Below are 14143 nucleotides of genomic sequence, written 5' to 3' on the forward strand. Positions count from 1 at the left end.
TTGTGTTTTTAGCAGTGTGGGACACATATTCGACTGTCAACAGCTCAAAAAATGTGTTTTGGTGTTTTGTGACCCTTTAATGCTTTTGCAGCCTGCGCTTAAGCTTTGCGCCTAGATCGCTAAAATAAAGCCCAGAATTTGTCGTTCCCATCTGGCAGTTTTAACTTTTATTTATAAGAACAAACAGCCTGATCTCACGAGAAAACATACGTTTTTCACATTTTATCAGTTTAGTGGCTTTTCCTACCAATTTGTAGTGATGAGCAAATCCTACTAAATTGTAGGAATTAGATTGTACCAATTCATCCGAATGAGCCACTTAATCAATAAGTTACAAATTGCTGTGAGATTGTGTTGAAACAAACCTAAACTAATACAAGCACTAAACTCACCAAAATCATGTTTAATTACTGTTTACCCAAACATTTTAAGTTTAATTAATTTATTTTTTATCAAAATTGCACACACTTATCTGAGACAGAAGTAAACATTTTTTATTATTCATTATTAATCTGAGCACATTACACAAACCCCTCAAACTCCATGGCAGTTTATTTATTATTTTATTTTTTTTACAAGAAAATCATTGAACCTCTCAATCAGCAGCGTCATTGATTTTCAAGGTTGACCAATGAGAAGTATTTACTAACACAGTTGAGACATTGATTGGCCGTCAAGGGAGCAGATGCTGACCTCTATATTGAAGAGGCTTCAGACTGTCATTAGATTCTCTTGCAATCAATACACAGCTCAAATATAAACACCCATCCTGTCTAAAGGCCAAACCAGGTGAACAGCGTGATGACAGTGAGTGATGACAGTTCACTATTAAATAGCTTTGCTTTAAATCAAATACAGAGTTTTTTTTTCTATTACTGATATAGTTTGCAGGCAATGTAAATGAAAAAATGTTTATGTCTGAAAATGTTTTCAAATAACATGACAAGAATGTAGGAATAGATGAGCTAACAGTTAAGATTACATAGATTTTGCTTATTGATTATAAATATGAATTACCTACAATGTGCTGATTTGATGGAGTTACTGTAATTAAATAATTAACCTTTTGCCCTACATATGAATAAATATAGATGTAATATCAGCTAAATCTTTTGCAGCACAAGCAAACGAATATAAACAAAACAATAAATACTATTTAGTGGTATTTTCAGATATAAATAAAAAACAAATTATTTACAAATAAATAGGCGATGCGGTAGCTCAGTGGGTAGCATGTTCGTTTTACAGCAAGAAGGTCGCTGGTTCGAGCCTTGGCTGGGTCAATTGCTATTTTTGTGTGGAGTTTGCATGTTCTCCCTGTGTTCGTGTGGTCTTCCTCCTGGTGCTCCGGTTTCCCCCACAACTCCAAAGACATGCAGTACAGGTGAATTGGGTATGCTAAAATTGACCGTAGTGTATGAGTGTGCGTTTGAATGAGTGTGTATAGATGTTTCCCAATGTGGCTGGAAGGGCATCCGCTGCGTAAAAACATGTGCTGGATAAGTTGGCGGGTCATTTTGCTGTGGTGACTTTAGGTTATAAAAGAGACTAAGCCATAGAGAAAATAAATGAATGAATGAAAGAAAATACATAAAATAAATTTGAGCAACAATCAAGCAAACAGAAAAAAAATTACAAAAGCAAAAAACATTCATTCATTCATTCATTTTCCTTCGGCTTATCTATTATGCAGATGCCCTTTCAGCCAAGACCCTTTACTGGGAAACACCATTACACACTCTCATTCACTGTGGCCAAATTAGTTCATTTTTGGATTGTGGGGTTAATCTGAGCACCCGGAGGAAACCCACACATACACAGAGAACATGTAAACTCCACACAGAAATGACAAATGGGCCAGCCAAGACTTGACCCAGTGACCGTCTTGCTGTGAGGCCACAGTGCTAACCACTGAGCCACCAAAAACAAACACACAAAAAAATTATATATTTAATGATACAAATTGATACTAATTAAACAAGAAAAGCAAATAAATATGATTAATTATTTTGCAATACAAATAAAAAGTGATAAAAATAAACAAAAGTTTTGTGCTCAAAAAAAAAGAAAAAATATATATATTTTAAGAAATTGCAACAATTAGGGGCACTGTGACTTAGTGGTGAGAACTGTACTCACAGCAAGAAGGTCGCTAGTTTGAGCTGGGTTAGTTGGCGTTTCTGTGAGGAGTTTGCATATTCTCCCCATGTTGGTGTTGATTTTCTCTGGGTGCTCCAGTTTCCCCCACAGTCTAAAGTCATGCGCTGTAGGTGAGTTGAACTAAATTGGCTTTAGTGTATGAGTGTGTGAATGAGTGTTTATGGGTGTTTCCCAGTACTGGGCAGCTGTTTTGCAGTGAAATAAACATCTCTTAAGATAACTGTTCTGGAACAAGATAAGAAAACATAAAAAATATATATAATATAATATAATATAATATGATATATATATATATATATATATATATATATATATATATATATATATATATATATATATATATATATATATATATATATGAGTACTAAATAAAAATTGCAACATTTTGTGAAGCAGAAAGATATAAAAATACAATAAAAAATACAACAAAAAATGCTAAGTTTTGGTTGTCATACAGATAATGAAACACGAATTAATCATGTAAACACATATATGCACACTGTATACGCAAATTTACAATCAAATTGAAAATTTACATTATTTATTCATTTTCTCTTCAGCGTATTCTTATTATTAATCTGGGGTCACCACAGCGAAATGAACCGCCAACTTATCCCGCATATGTTTTACGCACCTGCAACACATCACTGGGAAACATACACTACAGCCAATTTAGCTTACCCAATTCACATATAGCGCATGTGTTTGAACTGTGGGGGGAAATGAAGCACCTGGAGGAAACCCACGCGAACAAGGGGAGAACACAGAAATGCCAACTGACCCAGCTGGGGCTCGAACCAGCAACCCTCTTGCTGTGAGGCGAACATGCTACCCACTGCGCCATTGTGACGGCACTTGAGATATTAAAATAAATAAATAAATAAATAAATAAATAAATAAATAAATAAATAAATGACGGAATTTTATGAACATTGATAAAACAGATAAACATTTTGTGCTAAAAAGAACAAATGGCAAATACAAACATTTTTAGCAATACATTTCCAAACGGACAAAATAAACAACAAAGCAAGCAAACACACAAACAGACAAATAAATATATTGCTCTGAGCAAACAGTCAAGTAGAAAAATAAACAACTAGAAAATAAGTGTATTATAGTGAAATAAGCAACTGTTACAGTTTTTCTCAGTGACTTTGCACAACATTTGCACAACAGTTAATGCATTTCTCAAAACAATAATTCATTTTTGCACATCATAGTAGCAGTTTCTCATTCCTTCCAACAAATTGTGAATGCTTTTGGATATGCATCATTTGCTTTCATACAACTCTTTGCTGTTTTATAACATTATCATCTGCTTATGTCGCGAATACTGATTATTCATTCCATATTAAACTAATAGTCCTCATTTCATTACTTGAGTCATTACATACAAAAATGTTGAACTTGTCAAAATTTGTCTAGCAAATTTTTATATATATATATATATATATATATATATATATATATATATATATATATATATATATATATATATATATATATATATATATATATATGTATGTATATTTCTCTGAAAATGTCTTGTAAATTGAACAATTTCATGAATGATCTACAGACCTACATTATGTATGTTGTAGGTTCAGTTCCAATATGTACTGCAATATTGTTTAGAGTTGTGCACAGCTCTGCCCAACGAAACGTTATGTTTCTCAGTGGCTTTGGTGCATTTCTCACAACACTATTTACATTTGCACAACAGTTTATGCATTTCTCAAAACATTTAGTAATTTGTGCACATCCTAGAAGCAGTTTCTCATTCCTTCCAACAAATTGCAAATGCTTTTGGACATGCATCAATTGCTTTCATACAACTCTCCGCTATTTATAACATTATCATTTGGTTATGTCATGTCAGTCAAAATAAACTAAACTTGTGAATGCTGAATAGTCACTCCATATAAAACTAATAGTCCTCATTTCATTACTTGACTCATTACATACAAAAATGTTGAACTAGTTGTCAAAATCTGTCGAGCTAATTTTATATAAAAAAATTAAAATATTTATTTTCCTGTAAATGTCTTCAAAATTTAACAATTTCATGATTGATTTACACACCTGTCTGTGTATGTTGTAGGTTCAGTTCCGATATGCGCTGCAATATTGTTTACAGTTGTGCACAGCTCTACCCAAAGAAATTTTATGTTTGTTGTAAATAAGAATGTATTTATTCTTTTGCACAATGTTGTGAATAAATTAGAATTGTAAAGAGTATATGCAGTAAAAATGTTACAGTAAACATACATATTTCGTGTCTTGTACTCAGATACCTCACTAAATGCAGTGATGTCTAACTTTACTGTAGTTTTTCAAATGGCTGTGCAAATAGTATATAGTGTTGTCTTGAGCATTTTCTGGAAGTCTCACCAAAATCTGACGTCAATGGAGCAGTCTGGCGAAATTAAAAAATTAGGCTGATCCTGATTGGTCCTCATGCAGATGTAATGTACATCAAAATGTAGAGAGTAAACTGTCATAATGAATACATGACAAAGTCATTTGACTATCTTGTTCATCAACAATGGTGTCAGGATTTTTCATTTTGATGACACTGATACTTTTACTGACATAAATACTTGCTTTTGAGGAATGCACTATTCATTTTGAGCTTGTAACGTGCTTTTGCAGGTTATCAACTAGGTTTTGAGGTTTGTACTAATTGTTTTGGAAAATGCATTAACTGTTGTGCAGAAATGTACTAGTGTTGTGATAAATGCACCAAAGCGACTGAGAAAAACTACTTGTGTAACTTCTTTACTGTAGTTTTCAAATGGCAGTGTAGTGCTTTCTTCAGCATTTTCAGGATGTGTCACCAAAATCTGACTCTTACATCTGACTTTTTTACATTAACAGAGTAAACTGTCATAATGAAAACATGACAAAGCCATTTGACTATCTTGTTCATAAACAATGGTGTCAGGACTCTCATCTTGATGACACTGACACTTTCATTGACATACTTGCTTTTGAGGAATGAGTTTTCCATTTTGATCAAGTAACACGCTTTTGCAGGTTATCAACTAGGTTTTGCAGTTTGTTCTAAATGTTTTGAGAAATGCATTAACTGTTTTGCGAATGTAGTATTGTAAGAAACGCACCAGAGCGACAGAGAAAACTGTAAAAATATAATAAATAAATAAATAATGAATAAATAAATAAATAACCGAATTTTGATTGATTTAACAAATAAACATGTTGTACTGAAGAAAAATGGCAAAAACAAACATACATTTTCAGCAATACATTTCCAAGTGGACAAAATAAACAAATCAAGCAAACATGTGAACAGACAAATAAATATATTGCTCTATGCAAACACAAAACCAGAAAAACTGTTATACAAATACAAAAAAATACAAATATTCTGGAAAGTGAGATAAGAAATTAAAAAAAAAAAAAAAACATATTTTGGGCTTAAGCAGAAAGGCATAAAAAATACAAATATGCTGTAATTAAACATATAAACTAAAACTGAAAATTGAAAATATAAACAAACAAACAAATAAATAATGAATAAAAAAACATAAAAATTGTATACAACACGCTTAGCAAGACAGACAGACAGATAGACAGATAGACAGATAGACAGATAGATAGATAGATAGATAGATAGATAGATAGATAGATAGATAGATAGATAGATAGATAGATAGATAGATAGATAGATAGATAGATAGATAGATAGATAGATAGATAGATAGATAGATAGATATCTTGTTCCACAGGTAGATGGCGCAGGTGAGCGAGCAGCAGCCAGGACAGGTCTGTCAGTCAGAGCGTTTGCCCAGATCAGACTCAGAGAGCAGAAGCACACACACACACACCAACCATCAAAAACTACTGCGGGAGTCCAGCAAGAGTCACATCACACTCGCTGAAGTCCAGAAGCAACACACGTTCAGCCGCGGGAACGCCGGAGTCCGCGTTTCTCCTGGATATATTTGCCCCGCACGACCGGCGAGTCACGGAAAGCAGGACTTTGGACATAACTGTGGATCGTAAGAGCAGATTTGTTTTCTCCGCAGTGGGAAGGCTCGATCCTCCCCCCGAGCCTGAGGATTTGAGAGGGAAGCAATGCAGTGCTGAGACTGACTGTACACCATATTTCTGCTCCAGTCCACATTTCATCTGAATCTGCAGACGCATTTCACCCATCGACCGCAGATCGACCGCTCTTCATTTCTTTCCTCCCGAAAAAGAAATCCAACTCGAGATTAGGACTGACGCCATTTTAAAGCGATAAAAAACCGCTTGAGTTTTGAGGGATTGTAAAGTGCTTGTCATGATCTAGTAAATGGATTTACTCTCGTAGACTTCAGCAGCAGCAGCAGCAGCAGCAATGGGTGAGTTTAACCTTAGCACTATGCCATTTTGATCAGATTATTTATTTTTGTTTCTGAGGCATGCGATTAACGTGACGTTACAGGCGATGCACTTAAAATCTGCAGAGCTTTTTTACCTGAAGAAAAAGGTAGACCACCGCCAGCATTGCCTGAATTGTTCAACATAAACAAAACTCAATCTCCATTATCAGTAATAAATCATTAGTAACAGTTTCATTTACTACAGAGGGTGAATGTTTTATCTAACTCACCCCGAAGCTGCAATTGCAACACTGGGAGAATACCTTGAGCTGTATGTTCTGATATATAATGGCATATTCATAGGAAGAGGCATTATTCAGCGTAATTTACTGTAATCGTGGCCATGCATCAGTTTCCCGCTGATAGAGTAGGCGTGTGTTTGCACTGTCAAGCGCCTATAGTAATTTCCACTATAAGCCACCGTGTAGGCTTTGCTTTCCATGTCACTTGTGTTCTTCTTACTCATCGCAGACGGGATGTGTCACAAAACCTCACTAGCTGTCTACCTAGACCGCGTTTTTTGGGGCGTTTTGTTTCCCTAGAATGCTGGCAAGAAAGAGTCTCGCTAGGTTTTGAGACACCTCAGCGTTTTGTGTTAATGATGCAACTGTTGACCTAAGTGTTAGGTTTCCTATCTGATCTGTCATAAGGTTGCATGGTCAAATTACCCTTTGCTGACATTTGCCAAGATCAGATACTATTCAGAACGTGAGTTGCAGTTATTATTAATGTTTTCTATATTTAGCCTATCAGATTTTAAATGGTGTTTTAAATGGTTTGGTTGGAGCAAATCTGTGGCTAATTGCAAAAAAGGCATTTTGATAACATTTTTGACCTGGGCCAGGATTTTCTGTTCGAAACCCAAAACAAACCAAATAAACTAAACATTATACTATTAATTAAATGATGCAGTGTTTAAATGTAGACGATAACACTAGGTTGTAGTGATAAATGACATAATTATTGGTGTTTTAGAAAATTGGTTATATTGAAGTACTGAGCCATAAAAATGGACTGAAAAAATCTTAAATATCAATTTCTGTATTTTAATTGATCACAGTTCATTTTCTCATGTAAATGATATCGACATGGAATTTTAAAATGCCAATATCTGATAACTCTATCTGATATATATATATATATATATATATATATATATATATATATATATATATATATATATATATATATATGAGAGAGAGAGAGAGAGAGAGAGAGAGAGAGAGAGAGCTAAGCATTGTTAGCAAATTGTTGTGGAGATTTCTCACAAACATAATTCAACGATTCAGTGTTTCCCCAAGTTCCAAACTAAATTTCCAACCAGCACTGTGAACTTCCAACCATTCAAGAAGTGCAGCTCTTGAAATTTGGGTTTTAAAAGCCTCATGATACACTAAAACATAAGATTTAACAGAGTTGTTTGTGTAGTACATCATAGAAGACAACACTAGCATTGCTTAATTTTATTTGTTGGAGAAAACTGCAAACGTGCTGCTTTCCTGACAGACGGTCCAGTCTGCGAGATCATTTGCAGTGACGCATTCATGGATCAAACCTTTATTGACCCTTTATTACATATGGACCTTAATAGACCATGAATATTAATGTGACAACATCACCTCCAACAACCTGTCTCTCACATTAGATAACAAGCAATTAGTAAACTATCCAATCAAATCCTAACAGGAATAAAGTCAAGTCCCAGCCTTTTTGAGAGAGTTGGGAGACCAACTCAGTTCCCACCTATCACGTTGCCTCAGAGGCGTGGGTGGAGTTAAAGACCTCTTTTGGCGCTCTTTACTTGCTTTGACTCTGATTGGGGTAGATTTTTCCACAGCATCATGGGTAATGTTGTTTGCTGCACAGATTGTGCTATTAAACGCTATTGGTAAAATTTAATTTGAATTAATGAATTCAACAAAAGCATAAACAATTGATTAGGTATCTATTTGGAAGACATTTTCTACAAAGCAAAATTCTTTGAAGGTACATATTCATCAGTTCTTGCTTTCCCTAAGCATTGGACCCACAACCTTTGCCATGCTCTAGCATTTAAGCTACAGAAAGGCATCAATATTAATGTTTGGCTACAGAGTCAAAGTATCTTATTTTGTTTTCCACAGGGAAATAAAGTCATACAAGTGTGATATAACATATGATGGTATTACTTTTTTTTAAATGTCCATTCCTCCATCTTCTCTTAGCAAATGTACAAAAGTGTTGTTGCATATCCATATTTATGCCTCAGCAGGCACACGCTGACCTTCTGAAGCAGAATATAAATGCATGTTTGGCATTTAGCCTGAATCAAGAAAAATCAATGCTTTGGTTGCATTAGAGTTTGTTCAGAAGCATTGGCTAAACCTTTGTCCTCACCTAGACCTTCTAAAATAGCTGAACTAAATTGATGGCTTATGGTCAGAAGTGGGTTGTGGAGCTGTGGGACAGTTTAAAATCTTAATTTTGAATGCTGTGGTTCTAGCTATGACAGTATCTCTTTATAGTTGTTTCGAAATGGAAGAGCTGTTAGCAGGTCTTCATCTTTTCATGGAAAGCCAATGGAAAAACCCAGGTCAGATGAGGAGACCGATCATGTTTATCAAAACACAAACACATCTACTTATGGAGCGCTGGCCCACAAAAAGATTCCAGAAAAGCTATTGTATATGCCGAGTATACTATTACACAAAAGAACCACAGTATTTGAGCAAAGGATAAATCCAAAGTGATGTTTATGTGTGTGAATGGAGCTCCCTCTGTTCCTGGCTATGGCTAGTTGCACTGGATGACGGCCAAGTCCTGACAGGAGACAAAGGAAAGAGGGAGATATCCAAGGACATATCTAATTTTTGGCAGTCGTTCCAAACCAAATATCAGAACAAGAACACCTTTTGGCAGCGAGCTACAGCGGGAGGAGGGCTGTTCCATTTTTATTTTTTTCACTACAGCCATTTTGTTTTCGCTGCGGTTGAAATTCAGATCTTTCCTCAATTTAAAATTTACATTTTGGCTCAAATCCATTCACTTGAAAACAAGACAAGACTGCTGGCTTTCTGCAAAAGAGGGATTGACTTCATGTTTGGAAACTTTGACAGGGAGGGATGGTATCAGATGTGTTTCAGTTTCTTAGTATATCTGGCACTGGGGATTGTGTTGACTAAGGAGAATTTGCCAGTATTAGAAGTAGTCTAATTCAGAGTGCTAATTGAGTAGGGTTTGATCTGTGCTTGATCTTTAAATTTGAGTAATCTATCAGTACAGGCATGGAAATAGTTTGAATCTTATACAGTGATGCTGTAGTTGTGAAGCACTGACCCTCAGTTTGATGTTGCTGAGTAGGTAACATTTCAGAAGGGCATAAGATCGCATTTTATCTGCACCTCTTATCTGTAATAGAGTATGAAATAATATCCACTAGCAATCAATATAATTTTAAAATGAAATACCGTAAAATTGACCCTCTGCAGTTGACAGTTCAGGCAAGATTTCAGTTAACAGAGTTGTTTTTCTGTTAATTATGCTCATGATGTAATTAAATATCATCCTTATAAGGTCTGAAATGAAGTGTAGCATTGCTAAGCGTTTTCATTTCCTGTTTTTATAATTTATTTATTTACCTAAAAAATATCTAACCTGTAAGACTTTCAACTATCTAACAGTTATTTTTTATGACATTTGATTAATTTATATCCATCGAAAGAAAGTTCACCAAAACTTTCAAAAAGTTTTTACAAAATCCATTTAGAGATTATTTAAGCCATCCATATGAATCAAACCTTCTTATCCAAGTCTTCCGAAGATTCAGATACCATTGCCCAATTCAAGACTTTTAATTTTATGAAACTTTTGTTTTTATGCACTTTAAATGTCCCTACCTGTAAAGTGCTTCAATAATGCTTTTTTATTTAATGTTTGACGTAAACGAAACACGAAAAGAGGGTAGAACATAGTAGCTCCTCTCTTTAAAAAAAACAGCCAATAGGATTGTTTTATTACTGCTTTGCCAGTGATGCTGCGGTCACACTAGAGCAAGGGTGGGCAAACTCTGTCCTGGAGGGCCGGTGTACTGCAGACTTTAGCTCTAACACTAATCAAACACACCTAAACATGCTAATCAGTGTCTTCAAGGTCAATAGAAATCTATAAGCAGGTTAGTTTGTGCAGGACACTGGCCCTCCAGGACTGAGTTTGCCCACCCCTGCACTAGAGGTTGAGCATGTAAAATTCTGTAGTATGGCGCTGTGAAAAGGGGTGGGATTAAATAAGATGATTAGACATTTAAAAAACAAGCGATTGGTCCATATTTTACATTTCTGTCCTAAGAGGTCAAATTTTGATCCTCGATTGGTCTCACACAGTCACGTAATGCGATTTCGCAGGTCAGAGCTCACCAAGCTTGAACTCTGCAAAGCAGTGAACTGCGAAACTTGTTGCACAAGCTTGCGTGTCCGGTCTGACGCTTTCCTGTGCGTAGGAATAGAAGATTATGGGGACTGGTTGAGCTCAAGTGTATCAAATGAAAAGCAAATGAGAAGCTTTTTGAAGGGGGCGGGGCATGTGAAATACTAGAGAGGATTTGATTGGTTATAATATGATGAGAAACTGTTGTGTGAGGTGACGTGAATAAAACCGTTGATCCATTTGGGCGGAAGTGACACACTAATAGCTTTACATGTTTACATCAGTTTTATATCTTCTAAACAAAAATTTTGTCACTGTTTTGAGGGCACACTAGCTTATAGGTGTCCTAAAATGAATAATACTAATATTAACATCTAAAAAACTTTATTTTAATTTCATGGGACCTTTAAATTCAGGCAAAAAAGTTGCCTTCATTTGGGTTCAATATTCTTATGGGTTTGCAATAACAGCGGGGTGAATAAATGTTTACAGCATTTTGATGACATATGACTGAACTGCTTTTTCTTGAAACCTCAGACTTGTTTGAAAAGTGCAAACTGGTGAAAATTGTGGATGACAGTTATTAATAAATGTAAAATGGGATAATTCAATAAAAATAAAAAATATATAAAAATCAAGTTTGCTGTTAATTTATGCCACCTCAGTGATCAAGTGATCCTTCACATAATGCATGTCAACATTTACTAGCACTAAAAAAATCCTAAACGCAAAGCTAAATGTTTGCCTACATGTTGTTCCAGACATTAATACACTGAGGTCTTGTGAAGAACATTATTTAAAGTTCACAATACTGACGGTATTTGTAGTTTAATTTTATTCAGATTACTGCCTTATGAAGATAATTTTAGCCTTGCCTCTCGTGTCGTTTTTGCACCTTGCCTAATTAGCGCTATCTTTTGTGACAGCTAAGCCATGGAAGAAATTAGATTTTCTAACTGGCCTTGAAATTAACATGGTGGTCAAGCTCTCCTTTTACTGTGTCACCATGACCAGACCAGTCAAAGCACTCGACAAGAAAGCATGATTTTTAGACACCAGACATATTTGCTTTTATTCTGTTTTAATCCCAGCAGCCTTATGTGACCAGTGAGTGATTATTTTTGTTTGCCATTGATGTAGAATATACTTAGCATAGCCGCCACTATGGCACATAGAGTGTGTAATTCAGCCGTGCAATGACAATTGATGTCTGTCTTGAACAAACATGGCCATGATTGTGAAGTTTTCTTTCATTTGTGAACTGCAGGGCATGTGCCACTTCTGAGGGTCCTGTTGATGTTAGCCAGAGTAGACGCCTTATTTGATTTAACACAAGCTAAAATCAGCTTGTGAGGGAGAAGTACAGACTGGTCAACATGGTGTGCTACTGTGAGCATGCGTGTTCTTTTATTTAAGCTGACAAAATAAAGTTTTTCCAGAAAAAATCCACTTGATAGAAACTCCATTAAATAGACTGCACATCTATTCATCATGGCTGTCTTTAGCACCGTGGGAAATTCATCTGGCAGATGTTTCTCACCAGTGCGTTTATTGAATGGAAGCTGTATCCAGTGTTTACACTTTATATTTTAATTGATTAAAAAGAAAAGGTTCCAGAAGAGATTTCCACTGAGTGGTACGGTACGATACGGTTTGGGTCTGTACTCTTTTATGCCTGATTCTACTGTTAAAAGATATTAAAAAAGCAAACCGTACCATACCACTTTTTGGGTACCCTTTTAAAAAGGGTACCTAGCACAACAAAAAGGTCACAAAAGGCGAAGCTGAATGCTATTGGTTTACAGAGAAACGTCAGTAGCACAAATACAAGCCAGGAGAATAAAAAGGAAGCGCCATTTTTAAATACACAGTTGATATATATATATATATATATATATATATATATATATATATATATATATATATATATATATATATATATATATATATATATATTAAGGGTGTCACAAATCCTCGATTCGATTATATTTTCGATTCTAAAGTCACGATTCGATTCGATTCGATTTTCGATTATGAATAATTAATTAATTAATATATATTATATTATATATATTATAATATATATATATATATATATATATATATATATATATATATATATATATATATATATATATATATATATATATATATATATAAAGGGTGTCACAAATCCTCGATTCGATTATATTTTCGATTCTAAAGTCACGATTCGATTCGATTTTCGATTATGAACAACAAATTAATTATTAGTAGCCTACCATTTAAACTACCTGACTTGCATGGTCTTTGTTTTACCCATAAACAAATCATACAGTAAATGAATAAAGGTAAGTTACACACATAATTACAACCTGTCAATCACTTTTTTCTGCGGGACTCGTGAATAGGCAGTGATCTGTGTTGTTATAACCAGCCAACAGTACCTAAGGTGTTCGCTAAAATGACTAAGTACTTGTGTGAAAGTAAAAGATGGAAGCAGTCTACTGACTCGCTAACTGCCTTGACCCGCTGTCTCGAGCGCATGACAATGTGTGTGCGTCTATATCTGTGTGTGAATGAGTGTGTGTGGTCACGTGATGTATGTTTTCAGCGGTAGTGAGGAAGGAGGGCTGCTCAGAAATGCTACACACCAGTGTGGATGTGGATTGTTGTCGTTCTAAAATGCTTTTTAAAAGCAAAGACATATTAGTGTAAACAGGGCCTGAGTGTGTATATTTCCCGAGCGGATTTGCAACGGGTGCGGGGCAGAGGATCGCGATGCGCCTATCGTCTATCATCCCAACTGTAATACGTACATAGCAGAGCTTGCAAACTGTGATTTTTTTTGTCGACTACACGAACGTTGTCAACATAACTAACTGGAAATCCAAAATACTTCCACACCGGCGACTTCATTGAAAGAGGAGAGGGTTTAAGTTCTGTCGACGGGTCTCCTGCGTCTGCAGTTTAACAAGCACTTAAACAAGCATGTTTTTTTCCCGCTTGGCAAGCCAAGTTAACGTGACATGGGGGCGTGGCAGCATCGAAGATACTATTTTTTGATTCGATAATCGAAGTTGAGCATAAATTTCGATCGATTTCGATTAAAAATCGAAATCGTGACACCCCTAATATATATATATATATATATATATATATATATATATATATATATATATATATATATATATATATATATATATATGTGT

At 35.1% G+C, this 14143-nt stretch overlaps 1 protein-coding gene across 1 annotated transcript in view; it reads left to right on the forward strand.

Moving 5' to 3' along the window:
- The first annotated feature begins 6049 nt into the window (after window positions 1-6049).
- setbp1 (SET binding protein 1) overlaps window positions 6050-14143 on the forward strand; it is a 98910-nt gene continuing 90816 nt past the window's right edge. Inside the window, exon 1 of the mRNA XM_087254166.1 lies at window positions 6050-6530. The gene's annotated coding sequence lies outside the window, so the exon portion shown is untranslated. The remainder of the gene's footprint in view (window positions 6531-14143) is intronic.

The sequence above is a fragment of the Danio rerio genome, chromosome 5, assembly GCF_052040795.2.
Source record: "Danio rerio strain M-AB ecotype USA chromosome 5, GRCz13ab, whole genome shotgun sequence".
Lineage (NCBI taxonomy): Eukaryota > Metazoa > Chordata > Actinopteri > Cypriniformes > Danionidae > Danio > Danio rerio.